Here is a 9,150-nt window from a genome sequence, read left to right on the forward strand (position 1 = left end):
ATATCATTGGAATGCTCTTTATGAGCTAAAAAATGATACATGGTATCAAAAATATGATTTGATATGACAAAGAAAAAAGGAAAAAATTTGATAAACACATCTTCTTAACTCAATAGGACATTAATGGTTGGGTGTTTTACACTTCTTGCATTTTTTTCTTTAACGAAAGGATTATAGCATTTAAAATTATCTTATTAAAAATTCCCAAAATATATATTTTCTACTTCGTTTTTAATCTTTTATATCAATTTATTGTTTTATCATATTATTAAGTACTTATGATAATATTTAATTTAGTATAAATAATATTATGTAATTTTTAAAATCTTAATGTTAATTAGATCTATAGGGAGAATGATCATTATCCCCCATCCAAATTGAGCTTAAGTAACATGTTGAAATGAACTTATATCAAGTATATTACAAATTAGAAAATAGACTTCTTTCTTATATATCAAAAAAAAGTATTGTTTTAACATTGTTTTATTATATTTAATTAAATATTATGAAAAGTAAGAATTTTTTTTGGTAAAAATCACATTATGGAACCATGTGGTTCATGGTTAGGACAAAATGAAGAACAAGATCTTGGGTTAAATTTGGCTAAATAAATAATATTTGAAAATGGTTAAATTAATGAAATGAATATCTATATATATATATATATATATATATATATATATATATATAGGTCAAATTCAAGTAATCAAAACGATAAAACAATTAATATAATAAATAATGAAATAAAATAAAATAAAAATATTTGGGTTAAACGTAAATAATCAAAACAATGAATTCAAAAATTTAAAATTAAATAAAAATAATAAATGGTCAAACTTAAAAAAATAATAATGATAATAATAAATTAACTAATATATTAACTATTTATTATTATTACTATTTTATTAATAAAACAATGTTAATATTTTTAATATTTTTTTTAATATTATTAATATTGTTATGATTATTGTTGTTTTTTATATTTTTAATATTATTAATATTTCTAATTTATGTATCTATGATCCATAATAAATTAAGCAAAATCTTTTAATAAAAATTAAATAAGACTTTTCTTAATATTTTTAATGTTATATATAAATAATGTTAATAATATTAATTAATTAATAAATAATAATCTTTAATTAAATATTATTAAAATTAAAAATTAACTATTAATTAAATTATAAAATTATTATTATTATCATTTAACTAAAAAATTATTTGAAATAAATTATAATAATTGAAAATGCTAATTATTAATGAAATCAATATAACGTATTAATTATGAATATTGTATTCACAAAGATTATTATAACTATGATTATTGTATATTGATTATGATCATTGTACTCACTGCAAAAATTAACCAAAACATATATCTATTGGATGAAGAAAATAACTAAATATCTAAAAAGGAACTGTTCATAAAATATTAAAAGTGAAGTTGACATTGATATACTTTAATGCGGAGAGAGCAGCCAGTCATGACCACGAATATCCGCGGTATTTACGCGTTTTTTATTTGCTGTCACCTTACACACCGCTCATTCTTTTTCGAAATACGTGTTCAGAATGCACATAGCGAGTCGTGACGACAATGTCAGGGCTTCCAGAATGCCTGCCCGGTCATCTCCATAAATGCATTTCTTTCCATTCTGTGTATTCATAACACTTTCCTTACACCCAAACTTATTTCCAATTCTATAGATCCATTAAAAGAGTCAGAGTCTTGGGAGACTAGTTCTGACCTAGGCTTCGGCGTTCAACCCGTGTGCATCATTTTTCTGGCTAACAAATTCTGATTAACCAATTCCGATTAACCATGGCTTATGTGGACACATGATTATGTCGATACCACATGATCCACCATGTGCATAATAGATCCCAGAAATTGCGATGACAGTCGTTTGGAGGTTATGGCATGGAGCATACATGAGGTTGTACGCGGGTGAATAAAATTCAAATTTAAACGGCGTTGCCAGCGATGGAAGACCTATGGTCGAATGCTCGGATCGAGTTCAAAGGGGGACTCCATTGGATAAACTCACAAAGGTAAGCAAAATTTATTATGGTAGTTAAGTTGGAAACAGGCGTGGCCCTCCCTTACTTCCCTGCACTCGTGCACTCGTACTCTTTTATAGGAATTTTATAATGGAGTTCTCAGCAATGTTTATTGCCTCCTCCAGCGCAGCCCGTATGTTGTTTTTATCTTTTCCTTTCGCTACCGCCATGCACTATAACGTCCCCGCCATGTCAATTTGTGGGGATTCTTTAGTAGACGCTGGTACCAACAATTTCATTGCCAACACAGCGTCCAAAGCTAATTTTCCGCCTTACGGGGAGACCTGCTTCCATCGCCCCACTGGTCTTTTCACCAATGGCCGAACTGCAATCAATTTTACAGTAATTTGTTTTCTCCTACTTAGTCACCTAATTATCTCACTTAGTGATATTTATATGGTTGATTCTTTCATTAAATGATTAATATACATCTGATATAAATGTATGCACAGTTACTAAGTTAGTGTTGCCGTTCCCACCTCCATATCTGAACCCAAGATCTGATTTCTCTCGTGGTATCAATTTCGCATCTGGAGGAAGCGGATTACTAGATTCCACGGGGAATTAATTGGTGAGTGCCAAAATAGATACATGTTGATTCTAATTGATACACATGAATTTACATGTTGAAAATAAGCAATTAAAGGTTGGTGGTGTTTTCACTGCAGAATATCATCCCTCTAAGTCTCCAGATACGCGAATTCGCCAACTATTCTTCGTTTCTAGGGAAAAAACTTGGAGGAGATTATTATGCGAAAGAATATCTATCCCAGTCCTTGTATACCATTACCAGTGGTGGCAATGATAGCCTCAACTATTTAGCGAGTACCACCTTCCAAAAGTCTACAAGTACCTAGGATTTCGTTAAGCTGCTGCTTAGTAAATTTAACGAACAATTGTTGGTGGGTATGAATCCCTCCTGATTTTGTATCTCCTAAGTTTCTTTGCCGATTGTTCCATTATGTTAATTAAATTTGGGGTTATCCTCTTGTCTGTGGTGGCTGTTGCAGAGTCTGTACAACAAGAGGGGCAAGAAAATTCATTGTAATAAACATCTCTATTGTGGGGTGTACTCCAAATTTAAGGCTCACTGGAGTGAAGGCATATAACGGTGGATGTGTGGAAAGTGCAAATAATCTAGCAGTGGCATTTAATGATGGTGTCAGGCTGCTCGTCAATCAGCTGAATCAAAACATAGACGGAGCAACGATCTTGCTTGCTAACTCTTATGATCTAGTATTAAATTTAGTTCAACACGGCGAATCCTTTTGTAAAATTTGGAGATATTTGAAAAACCAGTACAAATTTCAAAAACGTTATGGCTTGGATTGGCTTGTGAATTGACTAAATGCAATATGGGACCTCGCTTTGGTTGCAGGTTTTAAAAACACTACGTCTGCGTGCTGTGGAGCGGGGCCATTTAACACGACTGTGTATTGTGGGTTAGAGATTCCAGAGAAGGAGCGTGGAGAATACAAAGCTTTGTTGGGAATAATGCTTAATTAGTTATGTAAATTTCTATTTAGTGTTCTCTACAAAAATAAGGCAGCAAATTGTTAGCTGCAGTAGTGCTGGAAAATAAGGCAGCAAATTGTTAGCTGCAGTAGTGCTGGAAATTACTATAGATTGATTGCAGAGTTGATTGAAAAATATTTTAGTAATAGTTTTAGTATTTAAGAATGTAGTTTATAGTTGAATTAAATATATGAGATTTGCAGCATTTGTAAGCACAGATAGTCACTGTGTTTTTTAATTGTTTTATATTTTATATGTTTTTAATTGTTTTATATTTTATATGTTTTTTTCTTCATAGTACTGTTTTCTCATTTGGCTGGAAATAAGTCATTTCATATTCTACATGTGGTTTGGGTTAAAGTTGTATTGTTGGAATTTCGCCAAAGTTAATCATGTCGAATTCTAACCAGATGCTAGTTCCAGAATTTGATGGCAACGATTATGATTATTGGTGCATTAAGATGCTAACCTTTTTGATTGGAAAAGACTTGTGGGAGATTGTTGAATCAGGATATGAAGAGCCAACTGATTGGAATGCTCTTACAGCCAATGAAAGAACAACAAGAAAGGAAGCAAGGAAGAAGAATGATCAAGCTTTGTTTCACATTCAGATAGCTCTTGATAAGAGCTTATTTCCAAGAATATCTGGAGCAAAAACTGCCAAAGCTGCGTGGGAGACTCTACAAGAAGCTTACCAAGGTAGTGATCAAGTTAAGGTGGTCAAGCTTCAGACATTGAGGCGAGAGTTCGAAAATTCAAAGATGCAAGAAGGTGAAAGTATCAGTGACTATTGTGTGAGAGTCAAAGATGTGGTCAACAAAATGGCTACACTTGGAGAAGCTGTAAGTAATGAAGTTTTAATTAAAAAAGTATTGAGGTCTTTAACACATAGATGGAATCATGTTGCAATAATCATGGAAGAAAGTAAGGATTTAACAAAACTACAGTTTGATGAATTGGTTGGATCTTTGATGTCTCATGAAGAAAGATTGAAGGATACTTTTGAAGCTGTAGAGAAAGCTTTTTCCTCTAAATTACAAATTACAAAGAATGAAGATGCAAGTAGCAGTACCAAAAGCCATCAAGGTCAAGGTAAATGGCAAAGCCAAAATTATTCAAGAGGTAGAGGAAGAGGTGGCTCAAGTGGAAGAGGTAGTTTCAGAGGAAGAAGTAGAGGTAGATTTGATAAGAGAAATGTTCAATGTTACCATTGTAACAGGTATGGTCACTTTGAAAGAGAATGCAAATTGAAAGAAGGTAAAAATGCTAATTATGCTCAAGAAAGTGGTGAGTATCCTCAAGATCACTTATTTTTATCTTATGCCAAAGGTGAAAATACTAGTAAAGATGTTTGGTACCTAGATTCTGGATGCTCTAACCATATGACAGGGAATGAGAAGTTGTTTTCAGCAAAGGATGGAAGTTTCAAATCCAAGATCCAGCTTGGTGATGATAAATCATTGGAGGTTTCTGCCAAAGGAGCTATGGAGGCCCAAACAAAAGAAGGTATAAAGAGTATTCATGACATTTATTATACTCCACAATTGAAGCATAATTTGTTGAGTGTTGGACAACTATGTGAGAAAAATTATAAAGTAGTCTTTGAAAATAAGACATGTACTATCTATGATAAGAATAAGGGAAATAGGGTGATCACTGTTGTGCCTATGACAAGAAATAAGATGTTTCCCTTGAGGTTTGATGAACATAACAGCAATCTTGCTAATATGGCTTATGAGGATTCAAGTTGGTTATGGCATCTGAGGTATGGGCATTTAAATTTTCACAGTTTGAAGTTTCTAACCTCACATGCATTAGTTTCTGGTTTGCCCAAGGTAGAAGAGCATAAGGAGGTTTGTGAAGGATGTGCTAAAGGAAAGCATGCAAGGGAAAGGTTTCCAAAGGGAAGTGCATGGAGGGCTCATTACCCACTTCAGCTTGTTCATTCAGACATATGTGGTCCTATGCAGACTAAGAGTTTGGGTAAGTCATCATATTTCATCACTTTTATTGATGATTACTCACGAAATTGTTGGGTATATTTTTTGAAGGCCAAAAGTGAAGCCCTGGATACATTCAAGAAGTTCAAAGCCCTTGTAGAAAATGAGAGAGGGTGCAAGATCAAATGTTTGCGGACTGACCGCGGAGGAGAATTCTGCTCAAAAGCTTTCCAGAGTTATTGTGATATGAATGGCATCAGGAGGCAGCATACTACAGCATACACACCCCAGCAGAATGGCACAGCTGAAAGGAAAAATCGTATTGTGGTTGAAATGGCAAGATGCATGCTACAAACTAAGGGATTGAGCAACACTTATTGGGGAGATGCAGTTGCTACAACAGTATACATCCTCAACCGTAGCCCCACCAGTGCATTGAAAAATATGACTCCTTATGAAGCTTGGTATGAAAAAAAGCCTAATGTTAATCATTTCAAAGTTTTTGGTTGTTTGGCTTATGTGCATGTACCTGATCAGAATAGAAAAAAGTTAGATGCAAAGAGTGAGTTATGTATTTTTATTGGGTATAGTGAGACAAGCAAGGCTTATAAATTGTATAATCCTCTAACTAACAAGCTTATTGTCTCAAGAGATGTAATTTTTGATGAAGGGGGAGTTTATGGTCATTAAAAAGGCCATGTTGAGAAGAAAAAATCTGTTTTGAATGATATAATTGTTGATAATGAGCAGCCAACTAATGTTTCTGTAATTAGTGGCTTAACTCCACCAAGCAGCGCTTCATCAATTTCTTCAACATCAAGTTCAAGTCCAACTTCTTCTCCAAGTTCTACAAGGAAGGTAAGAAGATTGAGTGATATTTATGAGAGGAGTGCAAATCAAGCACATGAAGAAAGCCCAATAGGTGAGATAGTCAATTTTGCTTTATTAGCTAAGGCTGAATTTGAACCATCATGTTTTGAAGATGCATGTACTAATGAGGTTTGGATGCAAGCCATGCAAGAAGAGATGGATTCCATTCAAAGGAATGACACTTGGAAGTTGACAGAGCTTCCACATGACAAGGAAAAGATTGGCACCAAATGGGTCTATAAGACTAAATTTAACAGTGATGGGAGTGTTGAAAGACACAAAGCAAGATTAGTTGCTAAAGGATTCACACAGAAGTATGGAATTGATTATGAAGAGACATTTGCACCAGTAGCAAGACAAGAGACCATTAGAATGTTGATTTCATTAGCAGCTCATAAAAAGTGGAGCATACATCATATGGATGTGAAAAGTGCCTTCTTGAATGGGTACTTAGAAGAGGAAGTATATGTGGAACAGCCACAAGGTTTTGAAGTGGAAGGAAAGGAGAATAGTGTCTACAAGTTGAAGAAGGCTTTGTATGGCCTTAAGCAAGCACCAAGAGCGTGGTATGCAATGATTGATGGATACTTTCAGGAAAATGGCTTCCAGAGAAGTAAGAATGATCCTACCCTTTACTACAAACAAGAAGGTATTGATATTTTAATCATAAGTTTGTATGTTGATGATCTATTGTATATGGGTAGTAGTCCTAAGATGAGTGATAAATTCAAAGCTGCTATGATGAATGAATTTGAGATGAAAGATCTAGGCATCATGAAATATTTGCTAGGAATGGAGGTTTATCAAAGTAGGGATGAGATTTTCATTTGTCAGACAAAGTATGCACAGGATATGCTAAATAAATTTGATATGCTTGATTGTCATCCATCCCCTACTCCAAGTGCTCATGGAGAGGTGTTATGTAGAGATGATGGTGCTGATTTAGTTGATGAGAAAACTTACAGAAGTATTGTGGGGAGCTTGATCTTTCTAACCCACACAAGGCCTGATATTACATATTCAGTTTCACTTGTTTCAAGGTATATGACAAATCCATCTGAAATACATATGAAGGCAGCCAAGGGGATTTTAAGGTATGTGAAAGGCACTCTAAATTTTGGTATTCATTACTACTCTTTTGAAAAGTTTAATCTTGTTGGATTTAGTGATTCAGATTGGGGAGGTAGTCTTGATGACCGTAAGTCCACATCTGGAAATTGTTTCTCTTTTGGTTCTGGTTTGATTACATGGAGCTCAAAAAAACAAAGCATTGTTGCCCTCTCATCCACAGAAGCAGAATATGTTGCAGTTACACAAGCTCTTTGGCTCAGAAAAATTTTGGAAGAAATTGGAGAAAAACAAGTTCAGCCTACAGTCATTTACTGTGATAATATAAGTGCACCCAAGTTAGCAAAGAATCCAGTTCATCACAGCAGAACAAAGAATTTTGACCTCAAATATCACTTCATTAGAGATTTGGTGCAGAAGAAGGAGATTGAATTGAAGCATATAAATACTCAGCATCAACTAGCAGATATATTCACTAAAGCAGTTGCAAAAGATCAGTTTTTGGCATTACGAGATAAGATAGTAAATCCTCATTAATCATTAAGGGGGAGTGTTGGGAATAATGCTTAATTAGTTATGTAAATTTCTATTTAGTGTTCTCTGCAAAAATAAGGCAGCAAATTGTTAGCTGCAGTAGTGCTGGAAAATAAGGCAGCAAATTGTTAGGTAGTGCTGGAAATTACTGTAGATTGATTGCAGAGTTGATTGAAAAATATTTTAGTAATAGTTTTAGTATTTAAGAATGTAGTTTATAGTTGAATTAAATATATGAGATTTGCAGCATTTGTAAGCACACATAGTCACTGTGTTTTATAATATATTTTATATGTTTTTTTCTTCATAGTACTGTTTTCTCATTTGGCTGGAAATAAGTCATTTCATATTCTACAAGCTTATCTTTGCAAATGTCCAGAGAAATATGTGTTTTGAGATGGAACCCATCCCACTCGGAAAGTGTACCGGATGCATTCTCGCCAGATTTTGAATGGGAATGCATCTTTCATCACGCCCTTCAATCTTAAAAAACTGCTGCACAAACATTGAAGAGGAAATCATTATTTTCATTGACTTTTGTAATTCTGTAATTATGTTTAAAGTTAGAAGCATTTCAGATTGGTCACTTTTATTAAATAGGGGAGAGATTCTTAATGTTGTGGAGGGACCAGTAATTGATATAGTACTGGTCTTACCAAACCACCAGAAATTGAGACTTTTGCAACCAATATTTAAAGAAAGATAAAAAATATTAAGTATAAATAAGTATTAATTTATGTCCAAAATTTCCCCATAGGTTGACTCGGCCAGAATTGTCCATAAGAGTGCAAACCATATTGACCCAACTAGAAAAGAGATAAAACCATAAATGCTTCCAAAATGGTCTATTCCAGAAGCAGTCACTTTAACCCCCACTCATGAGAATTGAAGCTTTGTATCCAAAATAAATATCCATACCTGCACATAGTAAAAGGGAATGTATGTCAGCCATAACTATTGTGTTGTTCAACAACTAAACTCCCTATGTTCAATAAATGACACCCAATCTAATAACATTTAAACCCACTTTGTTCAATAAATAACACCCAAACCCAATAATGACACCCAACTCACTCCATTTCTTATTAAGACAAATCAAAGCACATGGATCAACAAATAACAAATTCCCAACCATTAGATCACATCAAATTAAATCCAGACC

At 33.8% G+C, this 9,150-nt stretch overlaps 1 pseudogene; it reads left to right on the top strand.

Moving 5' to 3' along the window:
- The first annotated feature begins 2,151 nt into the window (after positions 1 to 2,151).
- Positions 2,152 to 8,498, top strand: LOC149141602 (GDSL esterase/lipase 6-like; annotated as a pseudogene).
- The last annotated feature ends 652 nt before the right edge of the window (positions 8,499 to 9,150 follow it).

Source organism: Pinus tabuliformis, chromosome X (assembly GCF_031772625.1).
Source record: "Pinus tabuliformis cultivar Carrire ecotype Pingquan chromosome X, CPIR1, whole genome shotgun sequence".
Taxonomy (NCBI): Eukaryota; Viridiplantae; Streptophyta; class Pinopsida; order Pinales; family Pinaceae; genus Pinus; species Pinus tabuliformis.